Here is a 23,588-nt window from a genome sequence, read left to right as displayed (position 1 = left end):
TTATCATCACTGATAATAGTTACTCATTCTTCCAGTTTATTTCATGACTATCTGTAATAGAATCAAGTCTAAACCTCTCAGAAATCTCACTTATTAATAGTGTATATCTAGCCAAGTGAGCAATGAGGAAAAGGTTTAATGTCCAAATTTTGGGCTGGAGATGATATAACCTCTACCATGCTTATAGAATATAAGATGCTGGCCTAGTCTAGAAACCCAATAAAACTGCAACACAAAATTCAGATCACAAGTGTGGAACATTCTGATTTATTTGCTGTTTTAAAAAACTCTTTTTGCCCGATACTTATCAAAACCAGAAATAATCCTCTGAAACCAAACAAGCAGGACTAGGAACCACACATCATTTAGGAGCTGGGCACTGTCGTAAGTACTTATTTGTTCTGCCATTTAATCCTCAAAACAGCCAACTGAGTTAGTATTATTATGCCATTTTATAGCTGGAGAAACCAGTGTTCTAATACATCACTGTAATAATCTAACAAGTTTTTTGGTTTTATTTGTTTGTTTTTAATTAAGTGCCTTCTCTATCAGAAACTGAGCTATATTCCAGAGGAAAACAGATACAATGACAGTGTCTCCCCATCTGTAGGATGTAGATATGTACACTGACAATTACATACTAGAAATACTATAATGGAAAGGGGAACACCTGGGATCTGCCTGAGTCAGGGACAACTTCATAGTGAGGTGACTCCAGCTGATTCCTAAAAGAATAGAGATCTTCCAGTTTTCCTGTCTACTTGATGCTGTGATCTTTTACTGTTGCAAAGTGTTGTCTCCAATTTCCATGGAAACTCCCCACGGGCTAATTAGAATCCAGCTTATAAATTTAAAATAGGTAGAGCTTGATATTCTCTGATGCATGCCTATGTCTACTTCCTACTGGCACAGTTCTATGGCCTGTCAAGAACACTTTGGTGATCCTTGGGATGGGACAAGGCTGAAAAAGTAACTCACCAGCTGGAGGTCACCATTCTTCTCTCATCTAGCAAGGGCATTCAATTGCTAGATAAGACACAAGTGGCTGAATTGCCCCATCTGGCCCACCTGAAACGTGACATGGGGCAATTGAGCCACCTGTCTCTTCTGCCTGCCCTCAACTGCTACTACTTTTGGGGCTAAAGTGCCCTCTGCTTTTCACCAGTGGTTCTCAAAGCAGCTCTGGCCTGCTTGCCAGTGGAGTCCCATGTCTAGAGAAGTCAAGGAAAAGAGGCCCATAGTAGTGGAGAATTGTGATGGTTTGTGATTGGTAGACCTTCTCTAAGATTCTTCTGGTATTCATATTTCCTTTCAAACCTCATTGAAGCTAAAAGGAAAAGTCAGGGCTGGATGTGAAGAAGCAGATTTGAGTCCTGTGTGTTATATGGTGACAATTGCTGCCACCACAGGGCTGGCTCACCATCATGTTATTAACCAGAAGAAAATTTATTGTCATATCACAGCTCAAAGAATATCAAAGCCTACTTCTCACTGAATTACTTTGTATAAAATGCTAGTTCATAATATATGCTGTAATTTTCTTTAAAAACCTCTTTTTTTTTAAGTTAAGCTTTGTCAGCTATAAGAAGTGCATAGGCAGCAGCTAGGTGTTTAAGGCAGCTTGTGGGCTCCAGCTCTAAAGAAATAAGAAAAAGCCAAAACCCCCTTGACTTGCCTGGAGATCTTACAGAATATTAACATGGAGGGTTCATAACAGGCAATATAGTTCATTTTAATTAGGATCCCACAATCCTAGAAATTTAGAGAAGATCTATTAGGTCATCTGGCCTATTGCCTTCCCCATATCCTGTTCAATGCAGGATTGTTCCCTGGGGTCTGCTCACAAATGCATGGTTCAGTCTAAATTTAAATGACTGCAACTATGAGGTTTACGTCATCCCCCTTGGGGATAACTATTATATAGTCTAATGGATTTCACCATGATTATTTTTCCCTCCAGAGATTCTACCCAAATTTCTCTTTGCTTGAGTTTGTCTCATTTTTCCTCATTATATACCTTAAGGTTCAGAAAAATCACAAAAATGACAGTGAGAATGACCAAGTCTCTATTTCCTACTCTTCAGCAATGAAGATGGAAGTTGGCCCAATGGGCTTTCTCAGTTTCACATTTTGTAGGTGAGCTTCTTACTCTTAGAAGACATTCACCATTCCTCTTAAAGGAATCCACAAAATCACCAGGGTGGGGGCACTTTTGAGTTTCAGAGGTGGTGATGCATTTGACATGATTCATGCCTCCCCGCTTTGTCTGATCAACCATGTAACCAATGATACATTTGCCAAGATCTGTGATGCTCTCTGTGTCTGCAGAACAGAGGAAATCATTCTGGCTTTTAGGGGATGGTACCTAAGGCTTTACCATCATTAGCACCATTTAAGCTACCAGCCAAGCCACCCAGTCCCTATTACATGTCTCAATGACACACCAGGAATCTTACAACTTCAAGTTGACGAGGTGAAGAGATTTGGATCCTCTTTATGTCATCGATTTCACATATGTGCACACACATGTACAGAGAGAAGCAGCAGCACCAGAAGAATGAAACAAAGGAGAAATAGCAGCAGGGCTGCAAAAGAAAACACACCTCACATTCACAATCCCCTATTTATAAAGGAGAATTGAGTCCCATGCATGGTGAGACTGTGACTCATTAGAACTCCTTAATTAAAGAGGAAAGCCTCCCTGGTGATTTTATTTCCTTGGGTTTGTTTTTGGTTGTTATTACTATAATCTGAGAAAGACAGCAATGCCCTGCTTGGAGAGAGGATCATTCCTCTAAGCAGGACATGAAGCTGGAAAAAAACTAATGAATTCAGAGCACAGCCACGGCTGAATTGCAACACTTCGCTGTCCCACAAGCAATCGTCCCTAAGCACAATTACCCTGAATTATTACTCTAGATGGCAACTCAGGCTGAGTGAGATGGATGGGAAGGAAATGACTCCTAAAGTGTGATTAAATGATAGAAAGAGCACAGTGTACATGTGGCTGCACCTCTATTTCCAAGGACAGGTCCATTTATTCTTTCATGCTTTCCATCTACTCTTCTGGGGCCAGCCACTGTGCTAAGTACCAGGGATAGTTGTCCTGGGCTGTTGGAGGGGAATGGCAGGCCATACACCAGCACTTTAACAGCATGTAGTTATACTTTCGTCTTTCTTTGTATTGGAAATAAAGGAGAATTTAGAATCTTTTTTTTTTTTAAATGAGTCTCACACTGTTGCCGGGGCTGGAGTGCAGTGGCGCAATCTGCTCACTGCAATCTCTGCCTCCTGGATTCAAGTGATTCTCCTGCCTCAGCCTCCCAAGTAGCTGGGACTATAGGCGCCTGCCACCACACCCAGCTAATTTTTTGTATTTTTAGTAGAGATGGGGTTTCACTATGTTGGCCAGGCTGGTCTCAAACTCCCAATCTCATAATCTGCTCACCTTGGTCTCCCAAAGTGCTGGGATTACAGGCATGACCCACCACACCTGGCCAATTTAGAATCTTTTAAGATGGATTACAAAGTTCTGTAAATACATAAAACATGAGAGAAAATAACATAATCAAACACTTCTCTGCCTACCATTTAACTTTATTGAATCTTAACATTTTAAAATATTTGCTTTAGATTTTGTGAAATAATAAAACATTACAACATAATTGGAGACTCCTACATGCTCGTCCTCTAAGCCACCCTACAGGTGACCATCATGCTAAATTTCATGTTTACCATTCCTATTTATGCTTTATACCACTCATCACATATGTATCTTATGTGTGAATCAAAAAATAACAAATAAACTGTTTTATATGCTTTTAAACTTTATACAAAGATATCCTATTATACCTATTTTTCTGTAATTTGCTTTTTTAAAAAAATATGTTCTTTTTGAGATTTACCCATGTTAATGATATATGTAATTCTAGTTCATTCATTTCAGTTCTTACACAAGATTTCATTATATGACTATAGCACACCTTACTTATCTACTCTTGATGGTCAGTTAGATAGTATCTTCTTTTTATTTTGTTCTATTAGTAATAATGTTGTAGTCAACATTCTTCTATACACCTCTCTGCAGATGTGACAGAGTTTCATGAGATTGTATGCCCAGAAGCAGAATCTCTGGCTCAAAGTGATTATAATTAGGTTCAAAGTAATGTGGAAGAATTCCCACCTATCTATATTCTTGCTTATACTTTTCAATTCTCAGTTAACTTGTTAAGTGAGTAATAGCATCTTATTGTGGTTGTAATTGTAGTTTATTAGTTACTGGGGACCTTGAGCATCTTTTCGTATATTTATTGACAATTAACAACTATTAAATACTACCCTATGTTTCTCAAATTTATCTTTTTTTTTCATTATTGAGTTGTTCTTTTTAAAATCCAGACTCTAGGGCTTTATCAAGTATTTGTACTTCCTATACTTTCTCCTAGTCTTGGGCTCACCTTTAATCTTAATTTATGGTGTCTTTCATTAAAAAGAAATTTTAAACATAACTTTCATGCAATCAGATTTGTCACAATTTTCCTTTATGGGTTTTTTAAATGTATGTTTTCTAAGGCATCTTTTCCTAGCCCTTAAGTCCAAGATGCTTTCCTATATTTTTTTCTAAAGTATATTTTTGCTTTTCACATAATGTATTAATTTTAATGCACCTGGACTTGATTTTGTGTGTGTGATGTGTTTTAATTCTTTTCCATATGGATAACCAAGTCTATTTGTCTATTTTTCTATTCCTACACTGGTACCATATGCCTTGATTGCTGAAACTATGTGATGGTTAACTTCATGAATCATCTTGACTAGGCTAAGGAATGGCTAGATAGGTAGTAAAACATTTCTGAGTGTGTCTGTGAAGATTTCCTGAAGAGATTAACATTTGAATCAGTAAACCAAGTAAACAAGATTGCCCTCACCAATGTCAAGGGGCTTCATCCAATCTGTTGAGGGCCCGAATAGAACAAAAACATTGAGGAAGGACAAATTTGCTCCTCTGAGCTGGCACCTCCATCTTCTCCTGCCCTTGGACATCTGCACTCTCGGGTCTTAGGCCTTCAGGTTTGGACTGGAACTACAACACCAGATTTCCCTAGATTATGGGACTTCTCAGCCTTCATAACCCCATAAGACAATTCCTCATAATAAATCCCTTTCCATATATCTTGATATATCCTATTGTTTCTGTTTTTCTGGAGAACCCTAATACAAACACCATAAAAAGTCTTGATTTCTGGTGAGATAAGTCTCTACTTTGTTCTTTTCTAAAACTGCCTTTTGTCCATTGCTCTTCCATATAAAATTTTAGATCAGCTTATCCAACGCCATGAGGAAATCAATAGACTAGTCCCCAAACACTAGACATTTAAGCTGGCTCATGTTTGCTCTGACTGTGAGGTCTGTACTGAGGCACTAGAGAAATGCAGGCATACACTAAGTGCTTTATAAACAGCGACTCATTTAAACCTCACAACAATGCTATGAGGTAGGTACTCGTTTTTATTCCCCTTGTTCTTGTTGAAGGAACTGGGAATCAAGGGACTCAGGTAATTTGGCCAAGATCCCAGAGTAATTAAGAGGTATAGCCAGAGCATAAAGGCTTAAATCCATTGTAATCATATGCCAGGGCTTACCTGGACATCCAAAACCTTAAAAACATATTTTGTACTTACTGACAAGGCAAGCAATTTAAAGTCATTATCCTCTTCATTATACCAAAGAAGAAAATAAAGCACAAACAAGGTACGTGCTTTGTCTAATACCGTATATAACGTTCACTGCAGAATAGAACTTAACATCCCTTGACCTTCCCTGTATGAAAACTCCTTCTTCCACTCTCACCCCCACACCTGCTCACTAGCTCCTGCTCTAGACATCTGCATCTCTGGATGCTCACTAGCTCTTGCTCCTATGCCCGTCCAGATCAAGGCTGCAGTGACCTACCATGGCACCACTGCACTCCAGCCTGGGTGACAGAGCGAGACCCTGTCTCTAAAAAAGAACAGAATAACTACCATGCCTACTACACAAGGGTTAATCAAGGATTGAAAGGGGCTGGTGAACACTGACATTACAAACTGAAAAATGTATGAATTAAAAACAATGCCATAGGCCAAAGGATGTAGAAGGTAAACATGAAAGTGGATATTGAGGTTAAATAGATTTGACTGTTTCCAAGAAACCAGCACATCTCTCATGATAACTGACAGCATTAGACTGGAAATCTGTGTATTAGCAAAATTGTTCAAAAGTCCTGGTTTGACCCCTTTTGAGTAAGGCAGTGGACAGATTACTGGTGATCAAGGGACACCATGATCGACTGCCTCTCAGTTCTGCCCTTAACTAGCTGGCAAATCCCCCCTATCCCCCCAACCTCACCCATTTGCTACCTCATCTGCCTATCAAATGGTGATAGTCATGCCTAACCTGCCTCCTAATGGAGAAAGTGAGAAAGAGATGCCATGTTTTTACAAAACCAGCAAAAACAGGAAATCACTAGTAATCACATAAAGCTGACAGAGCATTTTCAATCAAGGTCATTTGGTCCTCTCAATGAAGTAGTGGGTAAAACCCTGTCAGATACTAGACTCCCTTTGTATAACAATATCTATATTCCCTGCTTACTATTAGAAATGAAATTGACAGATACTACAACTTCAATACACACAATTAGTTTTTTAAAAAAAGATAATTATCTTTAATAAAAGGAACGTTATTCAATATTTTATAACATGGCTATAAGTGTGGATTCAGGAATCCAACTCAGTAATTTTACTGCCAATGCCATGATTTTTTTTTAGAATCCTTGAAGTTATTTTTAAATGGAAGGAAATTAAAATTAATATTTAGGAATTTCCTAATGCTACAATACTTTTTCTTCTGAGAATATAGAACAATGCTGCTTAAAAGCAAACCCTCAGTATTCTTTTCTATCAAGACTAGTCTTGCTGTATTGGTCAGCTCTACTGTGGTAATGAATAACCTCCAATTCTCTATGGCTTACAGGAACATTTGCTGTTCACTCATGTTACTGAAAGCTGTGGGTTGGCTGAAGTGCTGCTCCAGATTGTGGCTCAGCTCCAAGCTGTAAATCAGCTGCTAGCTCCATGTGTCCTTTTCCTTCTGGAATCCAAGCTGAAGGATCACACTGTGTGCTCTTCCCACAGCAGAATGTGAAAGCGCCAGAGAGGTGGTGACAACTTAGGCTGCCTCTTAAAACTTCTGCTTGAATGATCTGCACATGGTCACATGGCAAAGGTCAGAGACATGCAGTCCTCTTAGAGGGAAGGGGAGGTGCACAACTGTAAAGCACACAGCAGTCTACCACAGCTGACTTCAGATTGATTGTGGTGCTACAGGCAGTCCTGCTAATAGACCTGAGTTGGCACATAGAAAAACTTATTTGCCATCTTTCTTGAGATCAGGGGTTGCAAATTCAACCACTAATGGGAAATGGTAAGAACCATAGTTTAAAGGCCATACTTCATTTCAAGGAATAGCCACTGTAATCCCCAGAAAGGGTTACAATATGCAGATGAAAGCCCAAGTCTTCAGATCTCTCAAGAGAAGTCAGAAAATCATACGTTTAAAAGAAGAAATGAGGCTGGGTGCAGTGGGTCACACCTGTAATCCCAGCACTTTGGGAGGCTGAGGCTTGAGGTCAGGAGTTCGAGACCAGCCTGGCCAACATGGTGAAACCCAGTCTCTATTAAAAATACAAAAATTAGCTGGGCCTGGTTGTGTGTGCCTGTAATCTCAGCTACTCAGAAGGCTGAGGCATAAGAATCACTTGAACCTGGGAGGCAGAGGTTGCTGAGCTGATATTGCACTACTGTACTCCAGCCTGGGTAACAGAATGAAACTCTGTCTCAATAAAAATAATAAGCAAAAAAGAAGAAATGACATTCAGTAAAAGTAGAACTTGAGGAGAAATGCATGAAAAAAAAAAAGATCATTTATGCTAATAAAAGGAATAATTAATCTAGGTAGTATAACAGTTTCAAATCTTCGCATACAAAATAGCACATCAAATAATAAAGAAAAAAACATGACTCCTCAGGTCAAACAAAACCTCTAACATCCAAATTTGAACCACAGCATAAACGTTTTTATCCTCTGCTTTAGGGAAACACTTGAGATATGGCACACTGGGCAGTGGCATAGCTGGCCTGGTAAGGAGGGAACGAACAGATTTTTTTCTCATGTGCTTTCATCACTCAGAGAGTCAGTGTTCACCCAGCCCAGAGCTCCCAGACTTCATTAATTGACTCAGGACTCAGTCCTGGGCTCACTCACAGCCTCTAGTTCTCCTTTTCTGGGCTTGACTCTCTGAGCTGTGCCATCTCCCAAGAGAAACGTTTCAGGCTGATTGACTTAAAAATTAGAGCTCAGATGGCAAAAGAAGAGGGGAATAATAGGGAAAGAGATTGCCCTCATTTGCCTCTTTAAATTTTAATATGCAGTGTGATTTGTTAACATGGAGGAGGTCCCGAGGTACTGAGGGGCATTAATAATTCAGCAGAGGCTGTCGGGCTGCAAATAGCCCCATGGTGCCCAGCTGAGGCTCCTGGTTGTGACATGGGCTAACTTTTCGAGCTCTAAGAGAAAGAGTCAGGTTTCCACCACCCAACCGGTTTCAGACCTGTCCTTCCTCTGCTCCCAATTCCTAACAGAACTGGAAACCATGTAGGGATCGCAGAGGCTAGCAGTCCACAATGCTCAGCTGATTACAGGTTAAACACCAAAGTTCCCGGAGGAAAACAATGGACTCAGGAGCTGCTGCCTGGGCAGGATCTTGAGTGTTGGTGCTTCCTACCTATTGATGCATTTAATGCCCAGGATTTAATAAAGGATCGTTCCCATTCCACCACCAACCCCAAACAAATGTTACTTCTTCCTGTTTGTCAGACCTTGTTTCTGTTCTTCTTCAACCAAACTCAAAACTCACCTGAACCTGTTCACTTACTTTCCTGGCTGATACTGCCCTCGGCTGTGGACAGAGGGGCACAGTGGTGGAGACTGACTAAAATTTGGTCCAGGAGAGACTCTGTCACCAAAATCTTCTCAAGCTAGGCCTGGACTTTTGGACTTCTGTGTCCGTCCTTGCATTATCCAATTTCAGCAAGAATTCTGTCAAGTTGGTTTTACCAGAATCTCTCACCCTCACTATCTGATCATCCTCAATATCTGACCAAATTCCTCACCACCCCCATTATCCCCAGGTTATATCTGATTACCATGGCCTGCCTGCCCTTAACAAGAATCCTGTTAGGACAGTTTAGCTAAATATCACCCTACCCTCTTAGTAATTCTCCATCCACTGACAGCCTCCACCCGCCTGGGCTCTAAATTGCCCCCTTTTCTTATATTCAGAGTTGAACCCAGACTGTCTCCCCTACTGGACATACTTTCTTATGCTCAGAGTTGAAATCCTACTGTCTCCCCTACTGCGGTAGTCCCTACACTTATCATGTTTGTCTTGAGGAAAATCTGCCTATCTTAATGAGTGTCATGAATAATTTTTCCTTCAATAATAGGATCCAGATAAAATATTGGAACTCTTAGGCCTTGAATCACATAATTTCACACCTCCTCCCTCCAGTTTATGACCTTGGGCAACTTTCTGGTCATTGAACCTCAGTGTTCTTATCTTTAAAACAGGATAAAAAATACCTACCTCATTTAAGGATCAAATAAGACAGCACATGTAAATGTATCATGATGATGATTATTAAAGCTTTCTGAGTTGATTTCTCGTTCTTTCCTCTCCACCTACCTGTTGCCATTTCAGGCCAGATGCCCCATTCGCAGGACTGTGCATCTTGATGCCACAGCACCAGTGGCTCTGCTGCTGTCTTTAACCATGAGGAATAGAAACAGATGAAATCAATATTAACCAAATGGTACTAGAGATTGCCTTGAGCCTTTGTTCTAGGAGAGTGTGTGATATCCAAACTCACAGCGTCAACACACTCACCTTTCTTTGGAAGATCTACCAAAGAATCCACGTCAGCACCAAAAGGAAAATGGCAGCATGCAGATGGCAGTCATTTCCCATTGCTGTCAGTGGGCACAAGCAGAGCTTTGGACTTACAGAGCTTCTTCACATAGCGGCACAGGCCAAATAACAGGGAGAGAGCAGGAGAGGAGCAAAGTTAACACAGTGGGTTCTGCTTAATGCACCACATCGACTGAGACAGATTTCATAAAACATTAGCAGCTGATGCTATTAGCCAGCGGTGGGTCTGAGAAACACTGTTCAATATTTTTTTCCATTTCTGAGTGAGAGAGAGCTGAGAAAACAATACTGTGACGAGAAAAGGTTTGTGCCTAACAAACGGCATGTTTTCTCTCCAGTGTCATTCAGCCACTCACTCAGGAACAGCAAATAGAAGCAGAGCTGGGGATGAGGGTGGAGTTGGGGGAAGATGCACTTGTCCCTTAGAGCAAGGTAAAAGTTATAGTAGGTATATCGTTTGAAGATTTTTCTTTTCTATATTGTAATTTCCTTTGTCAAATTTAGTGCTTCAGTAAAATATGAAGCACTATCAGCTTGATTAGTGGTATTATGAAGAATAAAGGGATGGAGAAATATCGGAGAGTTTTCTTTTCCCCCAGTCACATCTTCACAGGCTCCTTGGCTGAGGAAGCAGACACTGGTCCTCAAGTGTAGGATTTGCGGGTAGTGAAAGGCTGGGAGATAGCTGGTGACCAATTGCAGAGTGGATGTTAGAACTCTCAGGAAAGACTAAAATAAGCCCTGTTTTTTGCTAACCTATATCATGGGAATGTAATTAACAAAAGGAATAAGAGGTTGGGGTGCAGGGGGGAGCAGACGGGCTGATGCTTAGGTTATACATTCATAGCCATATAAGGAAAACCAAAATATAAAAGATAAAATAAGTGCAATTTGAATACACAATGATTTTCTACTTTAAATATAGTGACCGTTTCTTGTCCCTGGAAAGTCTTCTCTATTCAGAACTATCTCCATTCACCTGTCACAGTGCTTACAAATCCACTAAGAAGTGGAATTTTTTTAGGTTACAAAGAACCTCCACATGGAAAAATGCTACATACTGTTTTTGATTCACAACAAATATGAGTGATGGGAAAGGCAAGCACAAATCTCCCAAAGCTGTCCAGCGTGTCCATCTCCTCCCACTGCTTCATTTGTGCTGGCCATCTCCTTCCCAGCCAGTACAACAGCCTCCTCGCTGGACTCCCTGCCTCTGACTGTGACCTCTTTTATCCTCTTCACAGAAATGCCAAAGTGATCTTTACTACAGGCTAGTCCACATCTCACTCTCATGCTTCAAACTTCAAAGGCTTCCTAGTGTCCTCAGGAAAAAGGCCGAACAGAATGAAAGACACTGCAATAGTCTCCACCTACCTCTCCAGACTCATAACACACCTTCATCACCCCTTGCGATGAACTGGTTGTAGTTCCTCTCTCCTGCCCCCAATCCTCTACTCTGGCAGCTCCCTCTGACCAATGGGCCCTTCCCATTCCCCTATCTCACCTGGACAACTCCTATAAAACCTCATGGTGTGAATGTGGGGTTCCATGGGGTTTCATGGGATTCTGCGCAAACCTCCATCACAGCATATTCCATTCTGTTTGGTTATTGTTATGGCTGTTTTATTGTCCGTATCTCCCATCAGACTGTATATTCCTTGAATATTGTGTTCATTTGTCTCTATAACATCTAGACATGACATAAAGTGGGTTCAAAGTAAATAATTTTTGCAGGAATAAATTTGATAAGGAAACTAATCACTTTGTTAAGGAAACTAATGAGCAAAGGAGTGTTGGGCTTACCCAAGGACACTCAAGCTATTTATTACTCAGCTCAGGCTGGCATCTGCAGCATTTCTAGTGAAGACATTAGCTTTCTCCTCCTAAGACACAAAACCCTAGTTACAAAGGAAATGTTTGTCTATATGACAAAAGATCCATAATTGGAGTTCATAGAGATGTGATGGGTTGAAAGAAAGTATTTGCAACATATATATCAGGCTAAGGACTAAGAGCCATACTATCTAAAGAGCACCTGTAAGTCAACAACAAAGATCACCAACCTTGCATAAAAATAAGGAAAGATAAACATCTAATTTGTAAATAGGGAAGTAAACACTAAAGCAACAAAGTAATAACGATTTCAGCAACAAAGTAATAATGATTTTTCACCCATTAACTTACTAAAAATTAGAAAGATTGATAAAATCCAGAGCTGGTGAAGATAAGGGAAAATGGTCTTTTTTTTTTTTTTTTGGTACTAGTGATAGAATTGTAAACTGAAAAAGCTTTTCATGTGTGTGAAAGCCATAGCCATTTTCATTACTCATCACATTTTTAAAATATGCATTTTCCAATCCCTACTATGTTAGTTTCTGTGACTACTACAATAAGTGATTACCGATTTAGTGGCTTAAAACAATACAAATATATTGTCTTATAGTTCTGTCATTGAGAAGAATGAAATGAGTCTTCTTGAGCTAAAGTCAAGGTGTTGGCAGGTGTTGGCAGGATTACATTCCTTTCTAGAGTCTCTAGGGGAGAACCTGTTTCCTTGTCCTTTCAGCATCTACAGGCTGCACACATTTTTTTGGCTCATGGACCCTTCTTCCATCTTCAAAACCAGCAACATCAGGCCTAGTCCTTCTCACTCTTCCATCTTTCTGGTTCCGTCCTTGCATTCCTTTTTCTACCTTTAAGGATCCTTATGATCACATTGGGCCCACTTGGATAATCCAGGATAGTTTCCCTATTGTAGGGTCAGCTGAATAGGAAACTCCATTCCATCTGCAATGTTAATTTCCCTTTGCCATGCAACCTACCATACTCACAGTTCCTTTTAGGTTTACTTTTAGGATGTAAACATTCTGGGGGAGAAGCATTACTCTACCTATCACACCCAGCAGTTCCAGCTGTAGGAATATATTCTACAGAAATATACACACATACCCAAAAATGTATGGTAAAATATTTTTCATTGCAGTAGTGTTCCTAATAGAAAAAAAGAAAGAAAATAGAAAGAAAGAAACAATTATTCATTAAAAGTGGAATAATTACATAACCCTGTGTGAGGGTTCATTTTATGTATCAACATGAATAGGTCAAAGGGTGTCCAGATATTTGGTCAAACATTATTCTCAGCATTTCTGTGAGGCTACTACTGGATGAGATTAAAATTTACATTGATAGAATGAGTAAAACCAATTATTCTCCATGATGTCAGTGGGCCTCATTCAATTAGTTGAAGGTCTGAATAGAGCAAAACATCTGACCCTCTCCTAAGAGATAATTTTTCCTGTATGACGGCCTTCAAATAGGGACATAAGCTTTCTTCCTGCCTTCAAAATCAAATGGAAACACTGGCTGTTCCTGGTCTCAAGCCTGTTGGCCTTCACACAGGAACTACACCATTGGCTCTCCTACCATTGGATTTCTAGCTTGCAACTCACTCTGCAGCTCTTGGGACTTGCCAGTGTCCATAACTGCATAAATCATTTCCTTATAGTAAATCTCTTTACATATAACCTATTGGTTCTGTGTCTCTGAAGAATCATGAATAATACATCCTATTTTTTTAAAAGATGCAGCCATAAGAAACAAGAAGGCATAGCTTTCTTGTTTCATGCAGAATGTAGAAAAATTAATGTAGAAGGATCTTCATGGGATAGAGTTATATAAAAAGGGAAAATGTATAGTATGATCAATTTTGTATAAAATTAAAAGGGATATTTATGAATATACATGCATCTTTATAAATAAATGTGTAGAAAAGGGACTGAAGGCTGCTTATAACTGATTATCTCAGAGGCTGAGAGGATGGGGCTTGATGTTAAAAGAGTTTTTCATGTATACTTTAATTGTTTGGATCTCTTACAGTGAGAAAGTATATAGGTGATGATATAGTTTGGATCTGTGTCACCACTCAAGTCTCCTGTCAAATTGTAATCCCCAATGTTGGAGGTGGGGCCTGGTGGGAGGTGATTGAATCATGGGGGTGGATCCTTCTTAAATAATTTAGCAACATCCCCTTGGTGCTGTCCTTGCAATAGTGAGTGCTCATGAGATCTGGTTGTTTAAAAGTCTGTAGCACCTCCCTCTCCCTCCTGCTCCTGCTCCTGCCATGTAAGACATTATCTGCTCCCCCTTCACCTTCTGCCATGATTGTGTTTCCTGGGGCCTCCCCAGAAGCTGAGCAGATGCCAGAATCATGCTTCCTGTACAGCCTACAAAAACATGAGCCAATTAAACTTCGTTTCTTTATAAATTACCCAATATCAGGTATTTCTTTATGGCAGTGTGAGAATGGACTAACACAATATGAATTATTTGTGTAATTTGTAAAAAACCAAAGTAATCAAAACTAAGATAAAAATTATTCATCTATGTATGTGGGATTTTTCTAATTAACTAAATTTAAAAGAATCTTGTTTTAAATTTAGTTAATTTTCTAAATAAACATTCAAAGCATGTCAATATATGAATTTACAATAAGAAAGATTTCTTTCTATTGACTGGAATACCCATATCCACTATCAAATTTTTGCAATAAAAATACTTAAGAAACCAAATTAGTAAACGGAAGGGCTTAAGTATGAAATCAGAGCACAGGATGTCAGCTGTCCTTGAGGGATGTTTTATTGTAGCTAAGGTTTTAACTTCAATGAATTAGCCAGTTGACCCAAACACTTGGGCCCCTATAAACAGCCTCTCATTCTGATAATAGCTGCCTCTCTCTGCCTTAAAGAGTCACTTGAGGATCACTGTGAACTCTCACTCTCCCACTGTCATTTTGTGACTCTACATTAAATCCACCTTTCCTATTTACACAAAGCACTGTACCATGCCCACTCTCTCTTTTTTTAATGGATTCTATCAGACTATCTTCTTTCTCTTCTGATGTTTTTAGTTTACTAGCAGTGTATAGAAAATCAATTGTGCTCCCCCACTAAACACCAGTAAACATAGACTAGAGGGGTAATCTCAAAGGCATTTTCTGCTAAACAACTAAGTCCATTCATAGTTGGGCTTTTTCTTAGGCCTTCCTAACCTTGTCCTTAAATCTTCAAGTTACTTTGGGGAACTGAACTCCTATTGACTACACTGAATTATCTTGCTGGCTGAGTGACTTTGGGTAATATAATTACTTTTTGCTCTGTCTGTTTCTTTTTATCTACAGTAAGGAGGTCAGTGCAGCAAAATAGAAATAACACTCAATATCTGCCACCTCACAGGACTATTGAGAGATTGAAACAAGGAAACATTTATCTATTCAGTAAATGTTTGCTGAGGTCCTTTAGTCTGCCCAGCTCCATGGTTCTAGGGATACAAAAGTGAGTAAGACATAGTCTTCCATGACTATCTCACAGTTTATAGGGAAGACATACAAATAATCTCAACACAAAATAATAAATGTTAACATACGGTGTTCTGTTAACACTCTGGAGGAAGGATTGAGAAAGGTTTGGTGAATCAACTCTTAAGCAGAATCTTGGAGAAAGAGCAGAGAAGAAGACAAACTGGGGAAAGGCATTCAAGACCAAAGGAATAGCATGTGAAAAGGCATGGATACAGAGAGAGGACTGCAAGAGTTTAATTGGATGTAGAATGTGGAAGATTAAAGATAGCCTTAAATTCTTTGACACTTCTCCTGAAGAGCAGGGGTTTGTTTTATTTCTCTTTGAATCTAGGTGGGCTCTGTGACTACTTGGCCAATAGAATACAGCAGAAGTAATGCTGTGCCAGTTTTCAGACCCAGGCCTTGAGAGACCTATATATTCCACTTCCTGTCTCTTGAAACACTTATTCTTGGAAACCAGCCACCATGCTGTGAGGAAGCCCATGGAGCCCCATGAAAAGTCCCCAGTGGAGAGGAGCTGAGATTCCCCTGACCAAGTGCACTGGGTGAACTTCCCACTGACAACCAGCACCATCTTGCCAGCTATGTGAGTCAGCTGTCTTGAAAACGGGTCCTTGGTCCAGACATCTCAGCTGACATCATGTGGAGTAAAAATGAGGGTTGTCCAAATGACACATTCATAAACAAAATAAATGGTGGTGGTTGTTTTAAAAGTCACTAAGTTTTCCTCAATAATAACTAGTAAATGGATAATTGAAACACGGAGGTAAGAAGGAAGAGAGGGGCTGGGAGCAGTGCTTATGACTGGAATCCCAGAATTTTGGGAAGCTGGGGAGGGAGGCTGGCTTGAGCCCAGGAGTTCGAAGCTCCAGCAAGCTATGATTGCACCACTGCACTCCAGCCTGGGCGACAGAGTGAGACCCTGTCTCTAAACAAAAAATAATAAATAAATGAATAGAAAAGAGGAGAGAATCATGGACGACTTCCAAGTCTCCAGTTTCAATAATATGATGGAGCCTCTTTTCTGAAATATATATGTTTCTAATTAGCTACATTTAAAAGAAACTGGTTTCAAAGCTGCAATGTCAACATACAAATTTAAAATAAGAAAGGTTCCTTTCTTAAATCTTTTCTGAAAGATTTATAGATGTGAATGGAGGAAGGGAAGGGCTCATAGAGCAGTAATAATAAATTCAATTTGGGAGCTATGGAGGTTGAAGGGCAATTGGCTCTCCTGATGGTATAGTTGGACCAATAGATCTGAAGCTGGAGAGAGAGAGATTTACAAATGACTACTGGTGGAAGGAGAAAGCATGATTATGGATATGAACATCTATGGGAAATACTTACAGCGAGAGAGAAGAGGACCAAAAGCATATACAGAAGAAAAGTCTATGATGAAGCCTAAAAAGAAGAGGGAGTAGGAAGGTGGGGCAGAGTTAACTCCTGCTCCTATAAGCAGTGCTTCTAACCACAGAGGAGAGGCTGCTTGGAGCAACTCAAGTTCAGTGCTTGACACTAGGCCTTGGCAACAAGGAGACTCCATGTCAGGCAAGCCCTGGCTCTTTGTGCCCCGCTTTACTGCTTACAGAGCAAAATAAGATCAGGCTAGAGCTGGAAGTGTTATAACCAGCCAGCCAACCATATGAAGTCTTTCGCTGTTCTCTCTAGCTATTCCACCTTTGCTTACATGAGTGACAGGGCTTCTCTGTGTCCAGGAGCCTAGGTTGTCAGCCCTGACTGCCTCTGGGAAAAGGACAGTGAACCAAGAAGTGAACTGGTGTTCTGCGTCTGGGCTAAACATGAAAAGAAGCCTCTTTTCCATTTTGTGTGAAGCTTTTCTTCTCCAAGCTGCACACCTAAACAGATGGGAAAGCAATGGTTTGTTGATGCAGTGAAGCAGTAACTTTAGAAAAGAGTAGATGAATATTTCATGGGCAGCAGTAGCAGTTAATAAATCATGAGTTGCAGCAGACGAGGAGGTCGTTCATTTCACCCTAGACAGTGGTTGCTCAGCTCTGCTCAAGTGGAACCTCCTTTTCTGGCATGTCAAATTTGTCCTGAGTACTGCAAGGAAGCTTGCATGCCATTTCCATGGGGCTTGATTTCTCAATTCAGTATGTACAGAAGAAGGCTACTCTTCTATTTTTCAGCTATGGCCAACTAGATGAGGAGATAATATAGGGAAATTCAGAGAAAACTAACTTAGGAATCAGTAGATTTGGCTTCTGGCTCCAGCTCTGCTGATGGCTATGTGGCATTGGACAATGTACTTAACTTCTCTGAATAATAGTTTCTTATCTCTAAAGTAAAGGAATGAGTGGATTTGTTTCCCCAAAGTGTCCTATCTGTGAATCAATGGATTCACAGAAAGGACGGTCAATGACTTATGATGTTGAGTGATCTGTTTCACAAGTAGTTATTGATAAAAGTTTCTGTGTTGTGTGTTTTATTCCTAGGGAGCATTGACAACCCTTTTCCATGTCTAGGGACAAGGATGCACTTATGTCTAATATTTAGAAAAGAAAAAAGCAAAGAAAAACATAGACCTACTCAATAATTAGTTTTGGAACAAGCATAGACATAACCAGCACCATTTTGCCAGACTCAATATTTGGCATCCACTTATTTATCTATTCGTAATTTAAAACTTTATATCCAAAAGTAGTTTTAGCTGATTATACTTGTAATGAAAATGGCAACAGTCGGTTACATAAACAGAAGTTTCAGTATTATCAAAATGATCAATTTTAATAGTGAAAAGATATTATCACTATTGACTGCTTGCTCTGTGCTATGCACTATACCGAGTATTTTATAACTGTTATTCTATTCCTCATTATTCACAAAATTGGTATAATACACACTGATTAAAAAATTAGGGCTGAGTTCAGTGGCTCATGCCTATAATACCAGTGCTTTGGGAAGCCCAGGCAGGAGGATCACTTGAGGCCAGCAGTTCCAGACCATCCTAGGCAACATAGCAAGACTCCGTCCCCAAAAAAGTTTTTTTAAGTTAGCTGAGAGTGATGGCATGTACCTATAGTCCTAGCCACTCAGGAGGTGAGAGAATTGCTTGAGCCCAGGAGTTCAAGGCTACAGTGATCTGTGATTGTGCTACTGCACTCCAGCCTGAGCTATAGGTTCTTTAAACCACTTGTAACATCTTACTTGTTTGCTAATTTATTAATGAAGGAAACACAATATTTGACAGAGGTTCATTTTCTATTTGTATGACAGTCATGATTTTACCTTTTTTTTTTTTTAGAAAAAAAAATCCTCTAACAATCTATTATGCATACATATTCAAAGAGAGAGAAAGAAACACAACACCAGAAATAAGGTAAGGCCGGGATATCCTTGCCAGCCTTTTCCAGCCCTCTTCTGTGATGTGGTGGGGCTGGCTTGTTGTTAACTAAGTCGTTTGCCATCAGTGGTTTGGGCGCTCTGCTCTTTGGGTGGCCTTTTGTCTAATGACTGTTCCTACGCCTCTCACTGTGCACCTGCTCCCCAGCATCACCCAGCGCTGCCTTCTACTCTACAGAGCCTTTCTATAGCCTTCCGGGGCACTGCTCTCTCCAGCATCACTAACAACAAGGATAGTAGAGACTAAAGGACACAACTAACCAGCTTTCTGGGGCTTTCCCTCTTCTTTTCTCTAACTGCCTTTCAGATTTCAAAATAACGGCACCCCACATGGTGAGCACAGAACTGTGGGCCACCAAATAAATTCCCCATGATGGTGTTTCTCATATTGTGTGCCATAGAACACCGGTGTTCCATTGAATAAGCTGCAGGTGTGCTGTGAGTAAATGGAAAAATACTTTCAAGTCTTACAATAAACAATCATTTCATCATAATCATGAAAAACGCCAAAGTAATTTTATTTCCTTACCTTTCAAGATCAAATAATTTTACTTTGTTTTTATTATATATTACGTTAGGGGTTTTTGTTGTCCTAACAAAATAGTTTTCAGAGAAACATTTTATATGTCTGTGCATAAAATAGCATCAGTTTATGTTTTGTGACATCAAAACTTTAAGAAATTCTTTTTGCAGCCCAGGAGATGCCTCAATAAGTAATACAGAAAGTATGAGAGTTGAGGACTTCTGAGGAGATGGAGATCTTCTTGGCAGCACAAAATTTGGACATCGTTCTCTTCTCTAGGTTTGGAAGCCATAAAACATTCCTGCCTCCTCCCCTACTATAAGGCAGTCTAGAGAGGGACATGCCATGTGCCAGTGAACAGGAGGCACAGCACAGACATGTGCTTTAACAAGGGAAACATGGTGCTCTGACCATATCTCCAAAGTGGCTGAACACAATTGTTGAAGACGCTATTCTCAAAGTCAGGGCTTTAAATAATTGTAAACAGAAAGACAGAATTCTCTGCAGTTGGCATTAAAATCCTGAAACGGAGGATGACCATTCTGAGGCAAACCAGCTTGGAAACAGAAAAGAATACACAAAAGGTACTGAATGTTAAATGATGATGATCTTTAGGAACCTAGACTTTTTCCTCTTCTCTGCATACCTTGTGTACTTTCTCTGTGATCTTCATTCACTCCCATGGTATGTACCACCTTCTCTGTAGAACTGAACCTCAATCCCCATCTCCAGCCTCTGTTTCTTGCCTGAGCTCCCAACCCCCATATATTTGGATGTCCTGCAGACATTAATATTTTTAGCTCATCCTCCCACCTCACACCCAAAATCAGCTTTTTCCCATTTATTCTTTGTCTTGAGGAATGTCACCATCATCGACTAAAAACATGGGGGTCATTCTCAAATACTCCTATTCACACCACATTTAATCTGTTGCGAAATCAAGTCTACCTCTGAATTATGTCCACAACGTTTCCCTTTCTCTTCACCCTCACTTGCCATTATAGCAGATCAGAGCCTCATAAGCTCTTTCTTGGTTCCTGAAAGCTCATTTTAACTGGCCTCCCTGCCTGCTATAAAACTGCCTTTAAGTTAGTTCTCACAATGGCAGATTGACCCCTGCACAGTAAATATTTGATACTGACATTCTCCTACTCAAAAATCCTCCTGTGACTTTCCACTGCCTTGAAGATTTATGATCTGAGCCCAGTTTAGCAGTTCAACCTCACATTTTACTAAGCTCCCTTTCTACTATAAATTATATTCTAGTCGTGCCAAATTGCTTCCAGATCCCCAAATATGACATAATCTCCATCATGCCTGCAGCTCTTTGTTGTGCTACTTTCTCTGCCTCCCAAACTTCCTCATCCACTTAGCTAACTCATTCCTCCAGGAAGCCTTCCTGAAACTTCCCAGTCAGCTCTAAGTGCCCCTCTCATGCATTCTCGTGACTCCCTATAGCCCACCCCATCAAAACCCTTCACACACTCTACCAGCATTGCCCATATGGAGAGAAAGCATTTAAAAACAAACCTTATACTTCTTTTTTTTAAAATTTTACTTTAAGTTCTGGGATACATGTGCAGAACGTGTGTTACATAGGTATATGTGTGTCATGGTAGTTTGCTGCCCTATTGACCCATCCTCTAAATTCCCTCACTTCAACCCCCGCCCCTCAACAGGCCCTGGTGTGTGATGTTTCTCTCCTTGTGCCCATGTGTTCTCATTGTTCAACACTCACTTATGAGTGAGAACATACAGTATTTGGTTTTCTGTTCCTGTGTTAGTTTGCTGAGGATGACGGCTTTTGGCTTCATCTATGTCCCTACAAAGGACATTTTCTCTTTCCCTTTTATGGCTGCATAGTATTCCATGATGTATATGTACCACATTTTTTTTTTATCCAGTCTATCATTTGATGGGCATTTGGGTTGGTTCCATAACTTTGCTATTGTAAATAGTGCTGCAATAAACATACGTGTGCATGTGTCTTTATAGCAAAATGACTTATATTTCTTTGGGTATATACCCAGTAATGAGATTGCTGGGTCAAATGGTATTTCTAGTTCAGGATCCATGAGGAATCGCCATACTGTCTTCCACAATGGTTGAACTAATTTACATTCCCACTAACAGTGTAAAAGCATTTCTATTTCTCCACATCCTCTCCAGCATCTATTGCTTTTTGACTTTTCAATAATCACTATTCTGACTGGCATGAGATGGTATCTCACTGTGGTATTTATTTTCATTTTTCTAATGATCAGTGATGTTGAGCTGCTGCATAAATGTCTTCTTTTGTGAAGTGTCTGCTCATATCCTTTGCCAACTTTTTGATGAAGTATTGTTTTGTTTTTTTCTTTTAAATTTGTGTAAGGTTCTTGTAGATTCTGGATATTAAACCTTTGTCAGATGTGTAGATTGCAAAAATTTTCTCCCATTATGGAGAAAAACCTATACTTCTTTCTCCAGCGTTTTCTAATACTATATCTCTGTCCTTCCCTGCATTTAGGGCAAAGGAGCAATCTATACTCACTATCCTCTAGGATAGAGCCCTATTAAAAAAAATCCAAAAGCGGGAAATGACTTAATGTTAGCTTTTCGAGTTTCCCCATATATACTCGACATAGCCTAGAAGTTCCATTTGGTCCTCTGTCCCATCTCTTATCAGAGGATTTATTGTCTGATTCTGATTTGATGGCTAACTGATCCTCCCTAGAGAATAATGCTGTATCTACCCAAGTGAAATGGTGTGAAATGGTATGAAAGGTATCTGGCAGAGGGTCCAAGGGAGGGAGCCAATAAGTGCATATTGTATGACTCTTTTTGTGTTTGTGTGCTAATAAATGTGTGCATGTGTGTGTGTTTATTGCAGGATTTGGTCTGAGATTTGCTTTCCTTGTAGTTTACTTCCTGGTAGTGAGTTTGTCAGTATGGAGACCTAAAATATTCCCCTTCCTTTAGTCACTGGAAATCACCATTATTTACTAAAAGAACCCAACAGCTATAAATGACCACATTGGTTTAGGTGAGCTGGCAACACAGTACTTGATACAATGCACATGATTGATGCATTTTTCTAATAAGATTTCAGTATTCTGCAGATACAAATATAGAAACACATATATTGCAGCCAAAAATTCCTACATTTTTCTCTGCTTAATATCCTGACTCATTTTTCATAGCATGGCTGGTCCTTGAATATGTCACCCACTGGAATGCCATAGCACTCTTCATTTGAATTACTTTCTTACTTGGACTTAATTTTATTTATCTTTAAATACCCCTCTGAGCCTAGTGCAATATCTCACCTGGAAGAGGCTGGCATCATTAAATGTTTGCTGGCTGAAATGTGATAAAACACACTCTTCTAGCACCTTTGGGATCACAGCTAATGCCTACAAGAAAGAAAAGAAAAAAGCAGTGTTGTCTTGAGGGGTGGGCCAGGTCCACGAGCAGATGGGGGCAAATGGCAGGGGCAGGCACCACGCAAAGACAGAGAGGCACACTTTTCTCCCTGATCGTGGGTTGTTTTCCCAACTCTGGGTGGGCAGCATAAGAGGAATATTGTCCAGCTTTGCTGGAAGGAAGACCATCACGGGAAGGGGATGAATGTCCCAAGAGAGCATCTCTAAAACAGGTTTGTCAAGCTGGTACCCACGTCTGTCAATGAAATATGAGGTTGAAGCATTACTGTTCTGCTTGCCACAGATCAAAACCTGGGCATAAGGCAGGATGGCTTGTCATCACTGGCAGTTGCTGCTAAGTAGAAGCTGGGATGCAGCATGAGCTCTGAGAGAAGGAACCTAGCTGCAGAGGCACAGAAGAGGGGTAGGATGTGAGGTGCAGCTCAGCCACAGGTCACCAAAGGCCAGTTCCTGGTGGTAGGACACAGTTTTAGATAAGGCCATTTGGGTTACAAACCTACCCAGACTGTCTTAAGGAAAGGAGGCAATTTAAGAAAAAGCCATAGGCAGGAATTGCAACCAGGATATGACAGAGGGCCAGGGCTGGCTATTATAAGCAGTTATTCTTTCCATTTATCCAGGGTCCCATGACAGCTCATCTGGGATTGCTGGTCTCTGCCCACGAGCTTCGCTATTCACTCTTGGGCTTGCCTCCTCTCTTCGGATTGGCATTCCTATCTCAAATGCTGTGGAAATGGTGGTACACAGACCATCTTACCTGAAGGAGACATTAGAAAGCCAAAGATGAGCCCTCACAAGGGAGGCTCAACTCTTGACCCAGGTCACTCTCTGGATCATTGTCGCCTCCAAGCTCCTCGCCAACCCCCACCCCTACCACGTTACTGTGACCAA

General features: G+C 40.2%; 1 long non-coding RNA gene across 1 annotated transcript in view; it reads right to left on the bottom strand.

Annotated features, from left to right (window-relative positions):
* Positions 1-22,580: 22,580 nt before the first annotated feature.
* Positions 22,581-23,588, bottom strand: part of LOC105711620 (uncharacterized) — a 79,079-nt gene continuing 78,071 nt past the window's right edge. Inside the window, exon 6 of the long non-coding RNA XR_001106053.2 lies at positions 22,581-22,667. This is a non-coding gene — a long non-coding RNA (uncharacterized LOC105711620). The remainder of the gene's footprint in view (positions 22,668-23,588) is intronic.

The sequence above is a fragment of the Aotus nancymaae genome, unplaced genomic scaffold, assembly GCF_030222135.1.
Source record: "Aotus nancymaae isolate 86718 unplaced genomic scaffold, 86718_ANA_hifiasm-v0.15.2.pri h1tg000108l, whole genome shotgun sequence".
NCBI classification, from domain to species: domain Eukaryota; kingdom Metazoa; phylum Chordata; class Mammalia; order Primates; family Aotidae; genus Aotus; species Aotus nancymaae.
The sequence above is the reverse complement of the archived record's forward strand: the minus strand, read 5'-3'. Positions and strand labels throughout refer to the sequence as shown.